The sequence below is a fragment of the Mesoplodon bidens genome (assembly GCF_964165515.1).
Source record: "Mesoplodon bidens genome assembly, chromosome: 8".
In the NCBI taxonomy this organism is placed as follows: Eukaryota; Metazoa; Chordata; class Mammalia; order Artiodactyla; family Ziphiidae; genus Mesoplodon; species Mesoplodon bidens.
The window spans coordinates 48569011-48590337 of NC_138165.1; the positions used below are offsets into that span (position 1 = coordinate 48569011).

The window sequence follows — 21327 nt, forward strand, 5'->3', positions numbered from 1 at the left end:
TTGTCATTTTTCTGACTGCAACGTTAGTCTTTTAACTTATCATTTTGTATTTTTTAGGTATATTTTAAAAAATTTAGCCACTTTGGTGTTGGGAAAGCTGGACAGCCGCATGTAAATCAATGAAGTTAGAACACTCCCTCACACCATACACAAAAATAAACTCAAAATGGCTTAAGGACTTAAAAGATATGATCCCATAAAACTCCTAGAAGAGAACATAGGCAAAACAGTCTCTGACATAAATTGTAGCAATGTTTTCTTAGGTCAATCTCTCAAGGAAAAAGAAATAAAAGCAAAAATAAACAAATGGGGCCTAATGAAACTTACAAGCTTTTGCACAGAAAAGGAAACCATAAACAACAAAAAGACAACCTAGGGAGTGGGAGAAAACATCTCAAACGATGTGACCCACAAGGGCTTAATTTTCAAAACATACAAACAGCTCATACAACTCAATATTAAAAAAACAAACAACCGAATCAAAAAATGGGCAGAAGACCTAAAGAGACATTTCTCCAAAGAAGACATACAGATGGCTAACAGGTACATGAGACAATGCTCAAAATCACTAATTATTAGAGTAATGCAAATCAAAACTATAAAGAGGTATCACCTCACACTGCTCAGAATGGCCACCATCAAAAAGCCTGCAAATGATAAATGTGCAAGAGGGTATGGAGAAAAAGGAAACTTCCTACACTGTTGGTGGGACTATAAATTGGTGCAGCCACTATGGAGAACAGTATGTAGGTTCCTTAAGAAACTAAAAATAGAGTTACCATATGATCCAGTGATCCCACTCCTGGGCATATATCTAGAAAAGATGAAAACTCTAATTCAAAACGACACATGCAACCCAATGTTCACAGCAGCACTATTTACAGTAGCCAAGATATAGAAGCAACCCAAGTGTCAATCAGCACAGAATGGATAAAGAAGATGTGGTACATATATACAATGGAATATTACTCAGCCATAAAAAAGAACAAAATAATGCCATTTGCAGTGACAGGGATGGACCTAGAGATTATCAAATTAAGTGAAATCAGATAGAGAAAGACAAATATCATAAGATACCACTTATTTGTGGAATCTAAAAACATGATACAAATGAACTTATTTACAAAACAGAAACAGACTCACAGACATAGAAAACAACCTAATGGTTACCAAAGGTGAAAGGAGGGAGAAGGATAAGTTAGGCATTTGAGATTAACAGATACACCACCTACTATACATAAAACAGATAAATGACAAGGACCTAATGTATAGCACTGGGAGCTATATTCAGTATCTTGTAATCACCTATAATGGAAAAGAATCTGAAAAAGAATATATATATAACTGAATCACTTTGCTATATACCTGAAACATAATATTGTAAATCAACTATACTACAATAAAAATTTTTTAAAAAAATTTAGTCACTTCAGTAAAAATTGCAAACTTTTTTTTCTATGTTCAAGTTTGTCTTTTGAGTTTTGCTTCTGTGTGTGTGTGTATTTGTGTGTGTGTGTTTGTGTTGCAAAATGAGGTCAGATTTATTAGTCATGTCATTTTGTAGCTTATAGATCATGTTTTGAAGACGTTTTTCTACTCTAAAGTCAAAATAAGAAAAAAAGAAAAAAAAACACTCCCGTGTTTACTGAGAACCTCTGTAGCTTCATATTTTACATTTAAATATTTGGTACATTTATAATATATCTTGGTGTATGGTGTGAGGTATGGATTCAACTTTTCTTTCCAGACGGCTAACCAGTTGTCCCAACATGTATTAAACAATTGCCTACTGATATGAGATGCCATCTTTATTATTTTCAATATTCCTGCATTTATTAAGTCTATTGCTGAAGTTTATAATCCTGTTCATTCTGTCATTTCATACACCAATATAGCCGTTTCCAACTAGGTTTCTGTGAGAGAATTAAATTCTATAAAAATATGTGAATAAAATTTTAACTATCCCAAGGGTAGTACTTTCCTGATTCTCCCAAGAATGGTACATAGTACCATTCTAGATGCATAGGAAGTTAATTCACTACATACATTGGCTAAATAATGGCCACCCAAAGTTATCACGTCCTAATCCCTGTGAACTGTAAATGTTACCTTATAAGGAAGAAGGGTCTTTCCAGATGTGATTAAATCAAGGATTCTGAAATGAGGACATTGTCCTGGATTATTCAGGTGAGCCCTAAATGCAATCACAAGAGTCCCTATAAGAGAAAAGCAGACACACACAGAAATGGAGGAGGCAATGTGGCCATGGAGCCCAAGACTGAAGTGGGGATGTGGCCATAAGCCAAGGAATGCTGGCAGCCACCACAAGCTCGAAGAGGTGAGGAAACAATTCTCCCTGGAGCCTTAGAAGGAGAATAGCCCTTGATTTTGATTTTTGGCCCAGTGACACTACTTTCAGACTTCTGGCATCTGGAACTGTGAGAGAATAAAAAATCTGTTGTATTAAACCACCAAGTTTGTGGTAATTGTTATAGAAGCCATAGGAAACTAATAATATTCTTAGGCTTATGGCACATACTCAAACAATATACGTAAGCACAATGTGGCACTAGGGCTTAATTTAAAATTATTTTCTTACACATGAAAATTGCCCATATGGATACATTAATCTTGTGTTACAATAGCTTAGTGAATGCTATTATTTGTAGTAGTCACTCAGTTGATTAAGTAAAATTCACTGGATGGCAGTTCCAAGTATATAATCATATGATCTGCACATGGAGCTTTTAACTTCATCTTTCTAAATTTCTTTTATAGTTCTAGTATTTTTCTCTTGGCTTTTTCCCCTCATCACAATGTCAAATAATAGTCATGACACTGGGCATCTTTGCAATGTTCCTGACTTGTGCAAATGCTTTCAGTGTTTCCTCATTCTTCCCTCACCCCCACGCCTGGCTGATCTGTTTTGTACTGAGAGAATTAATAAACTTTCCAAGTCTGGTGTGTTTTTGACTATTTTCCCGTGTACCTACATTGTTTTTGCTTTATAAGTGTTGGCACCATGTTATTTGGTTTGCAGATATTCATAACTGATACATCTTCATTGTGTATTGAACTTTTTGCATTAAAAATGACTTTGTTCATCTCATTTGATATTTATGTGGAATGATTCGTCTGGCCTGACATTAAGTATTTGCTTGCCTTTATCTGTCTTAATTTTAATTTTTATCCTTCTTTAGTTTTCAATATTTTAAAAGCAATTTCTTGTATTTCTTGTATATATCAGAAAATAGCATTTTGCTATGTGATTTAGTTGTAAATCCACTTTCTAAAAAACTAACACAAGCTAAAAGCCCATTTACATTAATTTTTCTCTTGGCTGATTCTCTTCAGTATAATCTCAAATGATAATTTTGACAGTGGGCAGCTGATAACTAGAATTGCTTTTCATTCTTTTTATTTTAACTTACTTTAGGGATTTTTTTAAAAAAGAAATATTTTATCATTAGTTATCTTGTTTCTCTCCATGTGTAGCTTCTCTGTACATATCTTTGTCCCAGTAGTTATGTTTTTATAACTTTATGCAACTTTGTATTTATAAATTAACTTAGGTAATTTATACAACTTTGTCTTTTATTTCTCTATTCAAAATCTATTAGTTCATTTCTATAAGCAGTTAAGATATTAGCATATTTCCTGTTACTCTGTCCCGCTCTTTCTTTCCTTCATATTTCAGTTAATACTTTTTAGTATTTTTCTCTGTACTGTTAAACTCTAATACTTTTATTATTTGCAGCTTTAATGGACATTCTTTGAGTTTCAAGTATTAAAGAAGTGGAAACCCACAAACTTACAACTACAAAACCCAGGAGGAAAAGGGGAGAAAATAGGTCAAAGTAGTGCGTAATTTCTATTTTTAGAGAATATAGTGTTTACATTTTGTTCTCGTCTTTATTTTACAGTTAAAACCTTTCAATGCTCACTGCTTATCCTTCTGTGGTAATTTACGGTATTTCCATATGAATGGCAGTAGTTCATCTTCTAGGAATTTTTTTCAAAACGATAATCTTTGAGTTCAAAACTGTCTGTAGTCTTTATACCTGAAGACACTTTGAATTTAAAATACAAAATACTTTGTTTTTTATATGGTCATGTAGATGTTACTCCACTGTCAACTGGCCCTAAATGTTACTGTGGATAAATCAGAGACAAGGGCAAATATTTTTCCCCACTTCCCTCTAATCAGTGACTTAATCATTCTTTCTTCATGTTTAAAGTCTGGAAGTTCATGAAGCTATGTCTCAGTATTGACAGTTCTTGGTTAATTTTCCCTGGCCCATGGTGTGCCTTTTCCATATGTGCCTTCTATTTTATAAAAGATATTAAATTTTATCCTTAAATATTTGTTCTTTTTTCTTTAGTGTCTATCTCAATTTATCTAACAATACTTATAGACATAACACAAAATTTTTCTATAATTATTCTATTCTTTCTTTGGCTTCTTTTGTTCATTCTTCTCATTTTAACCTTTTATATTCCTTAAAAGTACTTTCCATAATGTCTAGTCTCTTCTCTGTTCTTTCCAACTTCATCTTTGAAGTAAGTATTTCTTAAATTTGTTTTGGCCAGCTCATAATTCACCTTCTGTCATTTTATAACATGTTTCCCAGAGTTCTTGCTTTCTGGATCAGTTCTGCTCCTAGAGTTGATTGCTTTATTCATTTTCTCTCTTCTCTCTCTGTCTCTGTGTCTTTCTATCCATCACTCCGTGTCTCTCTCTTTCCTTTTCCTTCTTTATGGAGAAACACATTTAAACATATTTTCAGTAATATTAGGATTCAGTTGTAATCCCCAAACTCTGAAATAGGCAAAAGCAGCTGAGACCTGATAGTAGCCACATGAGAGTAAGTGAAGAGAAGCAGTTTTGGAGAAATGTAGTGGTAAAGGACACCACAGTGTGGATTTCAGAAAATGATGGCAAAAAATATGCCCTGAAGGTACATAACACAACCTAAGTTGTTACAGGCCTTGTTTATAATCACAGGTATGGGAACAGAGGTGAGCTGTGTTATCAGCAGAATCCAGTAGACTCCTTAGGTTTAGAGAAGTAAAGAAGGTAGGGGTTACACAAAGAATACACAAGCCATTTTTACAGGAAATATTTTGTGTCTGTGGCAGCAGAGAAGACTGCTCCTTGGAAAGCAAATTGGGAAAAATACTCTGGACCCTCTCCAACCACACACACACACACACACACACACGCATACATGCCAGGTAAAACCATTACATTCGGTCATGAGTAATAAAAAAAAGGACCAGCACGACACTGATAACAAGGATACTCTAAGCGAATGAAAGGAATAGCAAAACATAATGATAGGCAGCAACTGATCACTAGAAAAATGTTACTACAATGCAAGGGAGAGGTTGGAAAATGGAACATTTTCATGTTTGTTACCCATTTGCATTTCTTCTTTGATAAATTACATGTTCAAGTCTTTTATAAAAATGGGTTGTCGGGCTTCCCTGGTGGCGCAGTGGTTGAGAGTCCGCCTGCCGATGGAGGGGACATGGGTTCGTGCCCCGGTCTGGGAAGATCCCACATGCCGCGGAGCGGCTTGGCCCATGAGCCATGGCCATTGAGCCTGTGTGTCCGGAGCCTGTGCTCCGCAGCGGGAGAGGCCACAACAGTGAGAGGCCCACATACCGCAAAAAAAAAAAAAAAAAAAAAAAAAAGGGTTGTCTTTTCCATATTCAATTGTTGACACTCTGTATATTAAGAAAATCAGCATCTTCCTTGTTGTAGCTACTAACTATTAATTCTTAGGTTTTGAAGTGCTTTTTTAAGTTAATTTATAGATCTTTCTAATTATTTAAAATTTTTATAGTAAAAATTACACATCTATTATTTTATGGCTTTTAAAGAGTTGCTTTTAAAACAAAATACTAAAGTCACAGTTATCATCCAATGTTTTCCAAAGATGTTTTAAATTTCAGAAATCACATCAATCCTATGTTCAAAACCCACCAATGGCTTCTTGTACAGTTAAAATAAAACCTAAACTTTAAATTCCTTAATAAGACCTCTAAGTCCCATACATAATTTGCCCCTGCAAGAACCTTTTTAGGGGAGATATATATATGTATATATATATATACATATATATATCTTTATATATATATATAAAGTTTTTTTAAGTAAGAAAATTAAAAAGAAATAAAGATATAGTATGAAAAGAAAAAGTGTAAGAAAAACTGAAATAAGATGGTAGAAACACATTCAAATGCATCAAAAATTATAATAACTATTATATGTTCATTTCTCATTTCTTTTTGTTAGTGGGTCTATGAACTTCCTGCTTGTGCTCTCTACTCTTTTTTCTTTTTGTACATGGAAATACCTTTAATTATTCTTCTGATAATAAATGGTTACAATAAAGTGTCAAACTCTGGAGGTAAAGCAAAAATCTTCCAAAGTTAACTACAATTTGGTATATACTGTACAGGACATTAGACCAGATGGTTGCCTAATTTTTTCTGAATACTTAACCTTCCCTGAATATAATAACCTTACTTGTTCTTTTGTCAAAATATTTACCTTTTACACAACCTTGACACATGTAACCAGCAGTATGGCAAAGGTTTTAAGAGATGTAAAGAAGTCAATTCAGAGCATTGTTAACCAAAGTTTCTGGTTATAGAATAGTAGAAAACTATTGGAGTTTAGGATTAATTTAGATATGTGTCAGTGGCAGTTTAAGTCAAGCAAGATTGGGCAGATCAGAGCCCACTGGTCAGGGTTAGGACATTAGCTCAAAACAGAGTGACTGTTACATGGCTCAGATGTGGACACTGAGATTGTCTAGATATTTCCTGACTGAAAGGAAAGTGGGTCTGGCCTATTATACCTGCAGGTGGGAGGACAATCTGGTGTTAGCAGTACCCATGGGAGGGGGACTGGAAGAAGCTGAGGGGAAAACTTGAATAGATCAAAAGGGATTAAAGACATAAATAGCATTCAAAGAAATCTCACAACCAGCTACTTTTACATATGAGTTTTAACATACATTAAAGAAACAGTAAATTCGTATTATATAATGTTATTCTAGAAAACAGAAAAAGAGTAAAAGCTGCTCATCTCATTTTATAAGGCCAGTGTAATCTTAATTGCAAAACCAAACAAGGAAAATGAAGAAAAAAGTATAGCACATTCCACTTAAGAATGTAGATTCTAAAATCCTAAATAAAATATTTGCTAACCAAATACAGTAATGTATTAAAATAATGCACCATGGTCAAGTAGGGTGTAAACTAGCAATGCAGGCATGGTTTAACATTAGAAATTCTATCCATATAATTCACAACATTAATATGCCAGGATAAATATCACATGATTATTTTAACAGATGCATAAAGAACATTTTATGGGTTTGAAAGTTATTTATGGTAAGAATGCATAACAAGCTAGAAATAAGAACCTTTCTTAATTTGGTAAAGGTTTTATATTAAAAACCTTCAGCAAGCATTATGCTTAAGTGAGAAATTAGATATACTCTCTTTAAGACTGGGCATAAGATGAGAATGGTACTGTCAGTACTACCATTTAACATAGTTCCAGAAGAACTGACCAAAGGTATTGGAAAGAAGAAAGAAGTAAAAGTATGTAAGGATGAGGAAATTAGAAATAAAACCGTCATTATGTACAGTTGATAATATGATCACCTCCCTATAAAAATGAATGAGAGTACAGTAATGTTATTAAGAATGAGAATTCAGTAATGTTAGAACCAAGGTCAAGTTTCAAAAAATCAGTAGCATTTCTGTACACCAGCAGTAGACTTCAAGAAAATATTTTTAATTGAATATTTAAAACATGAATATCTACTTAAAAGACATCATGCATAAAATTAAAAAGTTGAAAAACTGGAAGATTGTTTTTAATATCTAAAACTGATAGGAAATGAAGATCTAAAATATATAATAAACTCTTAAAGAACATTAACCAACAGATAGGAACCCAAATGAAAAATAAAGAATATGAACAAGGAATTTCAGAAGAGGGAAGCCAAAAGGCCAACAAGAATATGAAAGAGATACTCAAACTCGTTAGTGATAAGAATTCAAATTAAAACAGTGAGCTACAGAATTACACACATTAAATTGAGAGTATTAGAAAGCTAGATAATGTCAAGGGTTGGCAGGAAGGAGGGGGTTACCACTGGTGAAAGTGTGGTCCAAGTATTTATTTGGCAGAGCATCTGGCAGGACTCAGACAAACTGAGTATAAACCCAGCAATTCTGTTCTTGGGTATGTATCCCAAAGAAATCCTTGCAAAGTTCTATGCTAGGAGAAATATGAGGATGTTCACCAGGGCATTGTTTGTTGCAACAGAAAATTGGAAGCAATATGGATGGAAATCACTGGAAATGTGGATAGTTAAGACATGATAGCTACAAACCTTGGAATACTATGCAGCAGTTAGAAGCAATGTAAACACAACAACATATATAAATGATAAAAATGTAAGGATAAGTAAAAAGAAAAAGTAATAAAGAGAATGAGATACACAGCACAATACCATTTATGCATATTAAAATTTAATGTGCATAAGTGGGGGAGAAGGCATAAGATATAGTTAAGACAAGCTCAACCATGAGATAACTGTTGAAGCTGAGAGGAGGCCACATGAAAGTTCATGATATTATACTCTCTTTTCTTTTTTATTTATTTAAAATTTTCCACTTAAAATATTTAAAAAATACATATATGTAAACCAATACTCATGTTCTGAAAATACATATAAACAAAAGAGAACAGTGCAACAGATATTAGACTATCACATTAGAATGATTTCCTGAGTCCAGGTCAGCAGCATGAGAGTGGAAATGAGAATAAAAGAAAATATATAAATAAATAAAGTAAGTGCTTTTCATGGACCAGTGATGATAGTGTGTCATGTGAACTAAGGAATGTGATTAACTCTATTTTCTATGCAAAAGGTACAGTCAAAAGGAAACCTTGGGCTTCCCCGGTGGCGCAGTGGTTGAGAGTCTGCCTGCCAATGCAGGGGACACGGGTTCATGCCCTGGTCTGGGAAGATCCCACATGCCGCGGAGCGGCTGGGCCCATGAGCCATGGCCACTGAGCCTGCGCGTCCGGAGCCTGTGCTCCACAACGGGAGAGGCCACAACAGTGAGAGGCCCGCGTACCGCAAAAAAAAAAAAAAAAGAAACCTTTTTTTTAAAATCAGAAGGATCTATGTTAGACTGTGGAGATAAAGGAACTATAAAAATAATTGTCTAATTATTATAATTCAGAAAACAATTTAATAGCTCTTCTAAGCAACCAACTCACCATATAAAACTATAGAAACAAATTTTAAAAAGTAATATTTATATTTTCAAGAGAAGTCATTTCTGACAATAATATTCATCACAGAAAACTAGCAAAAATCACTAAGCTGCTAACCAGAAATTAAGGGGAAAAAAGAGACTCTAAGTACCTACACTCAAAAAGAAGAAAAATAGAGAGCAAAGGAAAAAAAAATTCCCACACCAGAGGCTGTATACTGTTTTATTTGATTCACACAGTAGCAGAAGTGGAGTTTGTCACAGGAAAAATTTTATGCTGATATTGAAAAATTAGGACTTTTCAAAGTATTTCTGGTTTCTTCTGAAAAAAAAATAACAAAATTTGATTTTACTGGTCTAATATTCCCACTTAGAAATGATTCTAGAGCTAAACAGAAGTGCCCCATTAACAGGTCACATATTCTCCAAGGTTCCAGTGTACCTACCTGACACACAAAATTATTTAAAGTACCTTTTTTGCATTTTGTATTCTTTGTATCTCACTCAAAATTTTACCAAGTGTCTTCAGAAATTTACTTAGTAACATAAGCACGTAAACGGTCATGGGAGACATGAACAGAATATAAGTGAAATGATATGGTAAGTCAAAACAAATCTTTGGGGGCTCAAGAAATAGTGAAAAAGAGGTTTGGTATTCAGAGGTAATACTTTGAGTATCTGAAACTATGACAGTGTTTTTTGGAGTGGTTAAAAAACACGTTTTTAATATGGTTAAGGACATAAATACATTTAAAAAATACAGTGGATACTAGTTTCTGTAAAATTATTTTTTCAAGTTAAACTCTACTGAGTTATGCACACAGTTTTGATGGAGGCTTACTTAATCTCTTCTCCAGTCTTCTTAATTGGTTTGCACTCTTCCATAATACATCAATTTCATCAACTTCCCATTATAAATGAAATCTGATACTTCCTGTCAAGATGGTATTAGGGCATAAAAATTTGTTTCCGAATATGAATGAATGTGGTTGTGAGGTTTCTTAGACAGAGCCAGTGACAAAAAGTAAGCAAGTTTAGCAAATTAAATTATAATTTGGCAGCCCTAACCATTTAAATTAGCTTATTTATGAGGCTGTATTTATTACTTACCTTGAGTGTCTTTTAAAGATCTTGTCTGTAAACCATATACCCTTCAATATCTACTTCCCATACGCAGAAACTGTTATCTTCAATAAGCATCTAGAAGAGAAACATAAGAAAATATCATGACTTTGAGGTTATAAATATTTTTCCACTTATTTTAAATATTAAAGGAGATCTTGAAATTATTCTTTATGATTTCTTTAATAATTGTGGGCGAAGGGAGGTATGTATCATAGGACATATTTTATGTAATTAAACAGTAATAATAATTCTTCCCTTTAGAAGATCAGAAAGTTTTGTGAAACATATATTTTGATCCCTGGCATAGAGTTTAATAGTTTTTATAAGTACTAATTTTATCTCGCTAACCTAGTTTCTATCAACATTTTTAAGAAATATAATTTTAAACACATTGATTCTGATGTCCTACATGAATGTAGCCCTACCTTAGAAAATACTTTCCTTGTTCAGAATGAATAATTACCAAAAATATATTCTCAATTACATTTGAGTTGCCTATAAAAGTCAAAATCATAGAAATCAATTAGTTAAATATTCTGTCCTCATAAAAAGGTATTATTTACCCCTTATCACTTCAACTGCCCAATCAGCGCTTTACATCAACCTAGTAAAGCTTAGCAGGGGTCATTTAAAAGAAATTGCCTCTAACAGAGAACTGGGATTATTCAGAGAAAATGTTCTTTGTTGAAATAACTTGATTCTGATTTCCTTTGATTTTTAAAATAAGCCTGAGACAAGCAGTTAGGGAAACAGGATTTGGATGCTACAGTGCCATACCTTTAGCATGTGTTTTTCAGTACTATGGATTCCAAAACCAATCAATAATTTTTTGATTAGGAACATCATTGTTCCTTTCGGTCATTAGTGCAGATCCCTGTTTCAGTTGCAGCTACACATTAAAAACACCTGGGGCACTTCTAAATGTATGGAGACTCAGTCTCTTCCCTAAATATTCTGATTTAATTGGTATCACATGGGGGCAGAAACTAGCTATTTTTCAAAAGCATTAAGGAAGGATCTGTTCTGCAGGTTAAGAAACAATCTCACTGCAACTATTTGACTTAGTTTCTACAGATAACTCTAAGACATGAACTTAAAAAAATACTTACTACAGATGTCTATGAAAAATAGTAAGATACTTGTTAATCTCACTACTCAATATTTAAAATGACTTCAAAGATTCCATGACACACATAAACCTACCTCAACAATCTATATGTTAGATTACATGGATCCAAGCATGGCATAAATGGTGGTTGTAGTGAATCCCAAACTATAATGCACTTAAGGACCAAAGGTACTACTTTAAAATAAAATGTAGATTCCCAGGTGCCATGCCCAGAGATTCTGATTCAGAAGAACTAGGCTAATAGGAGTCTCTATTTTTAGAGATATCTCCGGTGATCATAATACAAAAGGTCTACAGTTCCTGTAAAACAGTGCTCTAAGGGAGTTCCCTGACAGTCCAGTGGTAGGACTCTGTGCTCTCACTGCCGAGGGCACAGATTTGATCCCTGGTTGGGGAACTAAGATCCCGCAAGCTGTGTAGCGCAGCCAAAAACAAAACAAAAAAAACAGTGCTCCAAGTATTTATAAATAGTGACTATTACTAGAACTTCATTATAAGCATTTATAAAAAAACTTATTGAGTTTATTCTGTGGTTACATTTCTAATCTTTAAAGATAATCCTAAAACCCACTGGTAAAAAGTAACTTTAAACAAGAGTAAATAGGATTTCAGCAATAAATCAATGTAGTTAAGCTAAAATAATGTTTATGGATCATAAATTTTGTAAGCTTTGCTATCCTCCTAAATAAACTGTGTAGGTAATTGATAAAATACTTGTGGCCCAAAAAAGAGAAAATCAGGTTTTATTCTATAATGAAAATTTAATCTAAAACCTCATATATAACTAGAAACATGTCCTCAATGTCTCAAAATTAAAATTTTTTGTCCTTAGTGGGGGGAAAAAGCTACTCTAATATCATTTGCTCTGTTTAAATACAAAGCCAAGAAAACATCTTGATTCATTTTCCTCAAAAACATAAACACACACACAAACATAACTTACTAAAAATAACATGAAATAGGCTGTTAACATTTTAGTTTTGAAAATTCTTATAAACAGGTCCAGAAGTACTTCACAATAAAATAATATATTCAACATCACTTACTCTTTAGATTTTTTCTGAAAAAGAAAAGTCTAATAAACAGAGGTAAGTACCGGAGTCTCTGTTATACACGATAAAGATGGTAATCAACAAGTACTAAACATTGAAAGAAAACTATACATATTTTCTCTTCTCTGCCTAAGATGGAAGAGCTCCTAATAAAGTATTCTTCCTACATGCATGTGCTGCTAAAGACTTTAGGTTTTTCTACTAACTTAACATCAATCTTAAGTTCGTGACCAAAGTCGACTTTTTCTCCCAGGCTTAGTGCTGCTTAACAGCTGGGCAACAGTCATGGACTTCCCAAATGTCTTCACAAAAAGGGAGCAATTCCACCTCTCAAACCAGTAGCAGAGGCTGTATGTCTGCCTCTGTGATTCACAGCTATGAAATGAAGTCCCAGTGTCTTTTAATAGAAGACTCTTGACCTTCTATTATCTGACCCCAGCTGCCTTTTGCTGTTTATCTCTCATCTCTTGGTCAACCAAAAATTAGCTCAGATACTGCTTGCTCCTTAACAGAAATTTCCATCAACCTGACACTAAAGCTATCTTTCTCTTCTGACTTCCTTCACTCATTATTGCAAATTACTTAGCTAATTAATCAGGTACTCACTTGTGGTCCCTTATTTCTACCTTTTGTTATTATTTAAGATTTAGCATGTTTTTCTAGTCATTAAGTACAGTGTTTTACAGTGATTAAGTGAGGCACTCAGCTTTTCTCTTTAGTATATTTTATGACTATGAATGCTTTAAAAATTGTAATCTCCCTATGCTGCATGAACTTTCCTATCTGTTCTGAAGACTATGGCACCTAACTCTCTTAATGTCTAATAAGCCAGGTAATTTTGGATGAGAGTAATAGCATAATAATTACTGAATGAACAATTTTCAGTAAATTAGAATCTATTTAAATATATTTAACATAGAAGTCATAGGAAACATGGTTCAGTGTTTCCTTAGGAAAACCACCTGCTTTAAGAAGAACCAATAACTCTAAATCACACAATACTCTATATCACCAAAGAATTCACAACCTATATATATTACTCTTCAATGATTAAAAATACAGACTTCTAGGGGCTTCCCGGGTGGTGCAGTGGTTGAGAGTCTGCCTGCCAATGCAGGGGACACGGGTTCGAGCCCTGGTCTGGGAAGATCCCACATGCCGCGGAGCGGCTGGCCCCGTGAGCCACAATTGCTGGGCCTGCATGTCTGGTGCCTGTGCTCCGCAACAAGAGAGGCCGCGATAGTGAGAGGCCCACGCACCGCGATGAGGAGTGGGCTCCACTTGCCGCAGCTAGAGAAGGCCCTCGCACAGAAACGAAGACACAACACAGCCATAAATAAATAAATAAAATTAAAAAAAAATACAGACTTCTAGATAATGGACATTAGGTATCTCCAACATCTGTCATATAAGTTGCTAAAACTTCCTCCTTGCTTTTAAATACAGTAGTAAGAACTAACATTTATTGATTTCTAAATTCTAAGTAGCATTAATTAATTTAATCCTCACAACAATACTAAGAAATGCTTTTATCATCTACATTTTACAGATAAGTAAGTTGAGGAAGAGAGAGAGTAACTTGCCCAGTGTTTCACAGATAATAACTGGCAGAGCTGGGTTTTCAACTCACGCAGTCTACAATTAACTATAGCATTTCATGAAGTCCTCATCCATTAGCTCTGGTAGCCTTATCTAATACATCCTCATATCATTTCTGCCTTACGCCTTCCACCTTTTTGCAGTTTATCAGGTTTCCCACAGAAAGGAAAATGCCATGGTGGTCTACTTCCAACACTTCTTCCTCACAATAAGATGATTTCTAAGTTCTCATTTAGCGCTACATGCTTCCTATTATTTCTGTGCCATTTACATAATAAAGCCTCTGTGATATAAAGGGTGTATCCTAAAAACCTCAGTCTTGCTTCTGAATGTAATGTACTATAAGCCTAATCACATTAAAATCCATGAAGTACGGTTCAATACTGGGATATAAAACTTACGGTTTTAACTCAATTTTTTCTACAACAAAATTTACCTTCTTAAAATATCACTGCACTCCCAAGTTTAAAACATGGCAGGTTTTTTTTTTTTTTTTTTGCTGTACGCGGGCCTCTCACTGTTGTGGCCTCTCCAGTTGCAGAGCACAGGCTCTGGACGTGCAGGCTCAGCGGCCATGGCTCACGGGCCCAGCCGCTCCGCGGCATGTGGGATCTTCCCGGACCGGGGCACGAACCCGTATCCCCTGCATCGGCAGGCGGACTCTCAACCACTGCGCCACCAAGGAAGCCCACATGGCAGTTTTTATAGGAAGAAAATACTTTCTACTTCCCTGAGCTATGGAATTATATTTAACTAAACTTTTACAGGTTATTGCTTTCATATCATTAGCAGTATGCAATTTCATAGCCCTCAAGATCCCATTCTGATCTGACAGTGACGTAAAAATTTTTTTAATTCACAAGTTTCATATATGGCTGAACAGAAACAGATTATAGAAAGAAATTATAGAATAAAAAAAACTCACGAAGTCTTAACAGAAAACAAACATTCAAAGAATTAAAAATATTTTTAGCCTATGTTTGCTTTCTTAAAGTTTCCAAATTTCTTCAGTACTAGAGCTCTAATCATGCAATCCATGGAAGATTTGTTTTCTCAACTGTTTTTATCATAGAGAATAATCTTAGCCTGAGCATATTCAAGCCATTCTTAGTGCTAGGACCATTATTAGATTTATTCCAGATCATTCTTTTAGTGGATCTGGAATAACTTTTATATACTTTTTTTGTAGCTATTCTATTTTTTTGTGGTAAACAGCCTAAGAGGCCCTTATTGAGTATGCCCAAGTCACTTTCAAAAACAAACAACCATAGGTTATTCTAAATCCTGTCCACCAAATTAAGCCTTGTCTTTAGCCCTCTTGCAACTTGTCCATATGATCTGGCTTCAGTAGGAAACTATAAGGTCCAAAGCAACTGACGTTCTCTCTATGAAAGTTGATAATAACCAGGGTATTCAAGGTATTCACAGTAAATGATATATTTTCATTAAATAAAGAAAAAATGGCCACCCCTTTTTTTTTTTTTTTTTCCCCTACTAGCATTCTCTAAAAACATCCATCTGGTCTAGGCAGGGTATCTCTTCAGCTAAAATAAATAATCAATTTGGTTGTGACAGACCTCCTTAATTACATCTGTTATTTGGAGAATACTAGTGAGTGATTTTTTGGCTACACTAATATGCAAACACCTTGAGAACTGACCTTTCTGGAGAGAAAGAACTAAGTACAACATTTTTCCAAATACAGTACCAAGAACATACATATTAATATTCTGGCAATACTAAATTCAACTTTAATCTTATTATCCTATTGGGCTTGTTGATAGACAAATAATGAGCTAATAGAGTTGGACCCAGTAAATGGGTTGGCAGCTCATTTATTACTATAATTCTATATAGTCTCTCTCAACCTCAAAAATAAGGTTCTCATTCCTCAACTACTATGGAATGAGAACTCAAGGTTGACAAAAATGGATTGGGAGAACGAAATCAAGTGAATATGAAGGTCTGTGTTAATAGGTTTACATTCAATAAAACAAAAAATTTTTAAAGGAATCATTTCATTTATCTTTCCATGTGTTAGAAATTTTCAAGGACTTCCTCAGAGGCAGGGCTATAGAAACACAGTATAAAGCTATTTATAGGATAAATAGCTAGGATGATGTTGATGCTATCTTCTTATCTTCTCAGGTTCTGCCTCTTGCCTCCTGAGTCCTGTCCCAGTAGTCTCTCAACACATTTCTAGCAGTTTATCCCCCCTTTAGCTTTGTGTGTGTGTGTGTGTGTGGCTTCCTTAAAAAGTCACTACCACTGACATCACCTCAGTTTTCTTTTCTAAAACATCATATTCCTCTTTCTCTGATTATCATCACCAACAGGAGTTGCCTACATTTCCAGAACACCAGAAATGAAGTATTTTTCAATGCTGGAAAATTCTATAGAGAGGAAAAAGGGAAGAAAAGTAAGAGTGACAACAACTACTGATTTCACTGTTCAGGATTATGCTAAAAGGGTAGATGAGATTACTGGACAAGAGACAGGGATATCAAAGAAGGAATTTCAACATCAGAGGGTATGCTTAAATTCCTTCTGAAACATGGTAATCTTGAAGGCCCCTTCCAACTCCATGATTCTTTGAATTTATGATTAGGAATCACAACAAATTTTATGAGCAAACAAGAGAAGAATGTTTTGAAAAAAGCATTCATAAGTCAAAGTTGTACTGCCTCCTTTTGGAGGAAGACAACAGAAATTCATGAACATTTAACAAGAGTATCACTGATTTTTTAAATTCTAAAGCAATATGGCAAAATACAGGCATTAGTTGTACCAGTCATCAATTTACTACCTAACATATTTAACTAACCCCAAGGTTAAAACAAACAAAATATTATAAATTGATCATGAGCCAACATGAAGAATAAAGCCAAAACCTGGGGAATGATGCCGAACTCATGCCACCAAATGAAAGAACTGGAATTTCGCCTAACAAAAAAGATGTTCTGCTGCTGCTGAAACAGATGAGGTCCATGACCTCATGTGCGTGTGCACACGCACGAGAGAGAGAGAAAGAGAGAGAGAGACCATTGTTTTTGTGCACAAAATTTAGGAGGTCTTAAAGAAGTTTCACATATTTTCGAGTATATTAATGGTGCTACAACAACATTTTGGGGCATTTGACATAAAAGACACTGACATCTCAAAGAACACTATTATGAAGAAAGATTTCATGAAGTTATCATAAATCCAGTCCACTGCCTAAAAAGAAATCCAGATCCAGAATATGAACCATAATGTTTTATTTACATGGTGGTAACAAAGAAAACAGGTCTAAAATAATAGGTCCACTGTATTTAACTGAACAAATTACTACAGTGTTATAGGAGCTTTAGCAGAAAATATTGAATCAAAACTCAGAAAAAGTCTTTTTGGAAGATGTTCTCTATATAAAGACAAAATCATGTAAGTTAAAAAATTAATAAGATATGCTAGACTCATTAATTAGTACTTGTTAATTAAGACTAATTTGAGAGAAAACTAATTAGAGGGAAGATATATTTACATTAACTTATAGAAAAATTTTAAATAAATACAATTTAAAGTATGTGCATGCAGACTAAAACTTGCTCTCTTGTAGATATTTTTTAAATAAGCAGCTTCACAATACAGCTATAGATTATTAAAACTGGCATAAAAAGTGCTCCTAGGCAAACACCAAATTTATGCTATAAGACTTTTTAAACGTCCTTTAATATGTAAATACCCTCCTTCCAATATTTATACCATTGATAATGTAAAGAAAGCATAATCTTTTTATATAACATATACTTTATATATAACACATAGTTTATATAACACATGTAAAGCCAAAGTGACTTTTCAAATTATAAACAAAACAGCCCTCCAAAATGATGAATCATCACTCCTCACTAATGGAAATAAATACTCAAGGTAATATCCTAATAAAAGAGACTTTAGCCAATATAACTGAAAAAAGCAACAAGTGGTTGTATCTTGGGAGAATATTAAAAAGTTATAAAAGAAAGAAATGGAGGGAAAAAAACCAAAATGAAAATTACCTACATAACCAAGTCAAATTCTACCACAATTTCCAATAGAAACAAAAAGATAGCAGGGAGAGGTGATAGAGCTCTGTGCAAGGAGGTGAAGTCCCCATATGTCAACCCATTGAAACAATAAAATGACAAGCAGAGAAAATGCAAATAAATGTATAGAAGAACAGGAATATCGTCCTTAGTGATGTCTGAAAAACACATTAATGTGACTGAAGTATCAAAGCCACCAGTGCTTGGAGGAACCATTAGGCTCTGACCTTCTGCAGATTTTTGGTGCTGGCACTCATAACAGCAAAAGAAACCATATTATGTAAGAAATTCTGTGAGCTGCAGTAATGACTGATTTTATGACATCTGGAAACAGCTATCTTTTACCAAAAGAACAATATTTCAAAAACAATATTTCAAATCCTACCAAGAACAGCTCAATATTATGCCAACTTGTCAAATAATGAAGAGTTTTGTTAGAGAAAATAACACACTGCTAAAGGAATAAATTCCTTACAAACAGAAAAAGATGTCTGGATTACACAAATTACCTCTAGGATTAAACAAAGATGGGGTCATTATTGACTCGGTGAAAGATAATTGAGAAATCAAAAAATGAAATCCAAATATGAGCACAAATGCAACCAAAAAGAGCTTCTGAGTCATTCTTGTTTATTACAGATTTTTCAGGTTTAGAGGGTTGTCCTGTCAAGATTTTGTGGGATGTATGAAAAATTAATGGAATATCATTCTAGATCTTTCAAAGGTGACAAGTCAAACGCTATACATATAAAATGTGAAGTCTTTCCAGAAATTTGTTCCATCTTCTCTGTGTTTATAATGAGCTGAATGACTATGCAGAAAAATACTTGAATGTTTAAACTGCAACATTATAGGCCATTTTTTTCGGAGTGATTTGTCTTAATACCACCTCTCACACATAGCTTTAAATGCTACTTAAAATTAGTCGAATATTAAATGTTCCCAACATTGCCAGCATTTATAATGCTGTGATCTTCTGATGATTCCTTAGCACTGAGAATACAGCTGTAGGTACCACGGTAGATACAGAAATAATAAAATGCACCCTATATAAATATATAGTAAGTAGATCTTTAACTAGGTACAGTAAACTGCAAATTAATATGTGGAAGGAAAATTTAATATGGTGGGTTCATGTTCAGTAAAAATTAAATATAAAACATTTAAAATATTTACTGATTGGCTGGTTGCAACAGAGAGCAAATGAAGCAAAAAATAAAATGAAATATTCAGTTCTTTCATATAAAAATAATAGAAAGAAATGATCTCAAAGCAGTTAAAAAATATGAAATATTGTGATACAAACCAAGAAACAATGTATTCATTCACTGAAATCTGCATTTCAAATAATTTTTCTATCACACAAAAAGGTGAAAGAATAAATACTCTCAGTCATTTTCTGTTGCTCCCAGATTATGAAATTAAGAGATTAGGTTTTTAGCAAATTTGAACATACACTATATAGATTATTAGGTAAAAATCATCATTATTTTATTCTTCTTGGATGTGGATAAAGAAGATGTAACAAGAAGAGAGCAAATTCACATTTGGAAAAGCAAACCGACAAAGTCTTTACAGTAACTTAATACAGTTTTTGGTCAAAGAACCATAAATTGCAAGTTTCTTCCAAACTACTGCAAGTTCATAATTTTAAAAAAATTGTTGACTGTAAATAAAGGCAATGTATGTTAACTGGAGATCGATCAATCATCAATCAATATAACTGAAAAGGACCATACAATAAAAGTTTAGCAGAAATCTCAAGGAAGGAATTCTGAGTTATGCCTGATTCTATAAATGTGTCTTAAAAAACATTAAAAATTAATACAGTATTCAAATCTTTTCATATCTATCCAAATATTAGATGTATCAAAATTATGTATTTTGATATATCTAATGTTTGGTCAGAATGAACAGTGTGGCTGTACCAGTTGTTAAATACTAATTAGTAAAAGACTTCCATACTTGTTGGAAAATAGCCACTGCTCCAACCTCTCCATATGTCCCCTTCTCTCTCCTGTGGGGGGAGGGACCTCTCCCCCTACCAAGAGTTCTCCACGTTCTAATCCCTAAGGAGCTAACACTTGGCAGAGCATAAGGCCTACAAGACCCTGGCATCCACTATGGTTGGTGCTTGGGCCATACCAGCCCTTACATAATTCGAACCTCTCCTCTATTAATAAGACAGGGCACAAGCTTTAAGCTTGGAGTCAGAGAGACTATATTACAGCAGCTCTGCTATTTAAGCAAATCATTGGATCTTTCTGAAATTTCAACTTCTTTTGAAATAAAGTTATTACTAGCTACCTAGTAGGGCTGATTGTGGATTATGTGAAATGACATAAAGGGCTTATTATTAGCACACGGTAGGCATACCATTTACTTTCTCCTCACCTTACTAGGAACATAGTAAATATTACATGGAAAAATAAGCAAAAACTGCAGTCTTTTATCACAAATGGGTCATGTTTTAAATATTCATTTTTGAAATGAGTAGAATTAGAATGAATTTTCCTCATAGTAATCATTATATAAAAGTAGTTATGTATCTCAACAATTTTATAAATTCCAATTTTATCCATAATGCACTGTTCTCATACATGAAAAATTTATTGGGCATTCATATATGATAAGCACTATTCTAAGAATTTTACATTTAAGTTATTTAATCCTCAAAAACTCTTACGGAGTAGTATGTTCTTATCATGCCTACTTAACAAATGAGGAAATCAAGGCAAGGTGAAGTAACATGTGCTTGGTCACATTAGCTAGTTAAGTGGCAGAGCCAGGATTTGACCAAGGGCCTATGTTCCTCCTAATCACTATACTGTATTGTCTTTGGAGTTATATAAATCATAAAACCTATAAATACTTACAAAAATCAAAACATTGAGAAGAAATACACAGTAGTTTCTCAATTTGTGATATAAACAAAGCAGGTCAAACTGAGCAAAAGAAGAAAAAAGTGCTACACTGAATTTATCCTGCATGCTGGTGGCTGGAGGAAAAGCAGGCTAAGACAAATTAGATTTATGGAGATATAAAG

At 33.9% G+C, this 21327-nt stretch overlaps 1 protein-coding gene across 15 annotated transcripts in view; it reads right to left on the reverse strand.

Annotated features, from left to right (window-relative positions):
• The window catches only part of MBD5 (methyl-CpG binding domain protein 5), a 417388-nt gene that overhangs the window by 269147 nt on the left and 126914 nt on the right, over window positions 1-21327 (reverse strand). For 14 of the 15 annotated variants that reach the window (XM_081241898.1, XM_081241891.1, XM_081241890.1 and 11 more), the window contains one exon: window positions 10419-10512. The gene's annotated coding sequence lies outside the window, so the exon portion shown is untranslated. The remainder of the gene's footprint in view (window positions 1-10418; window positions 10513-21327) is intronic. The other variant, XM_081241901.1, reaches the window with a different exon arrangement.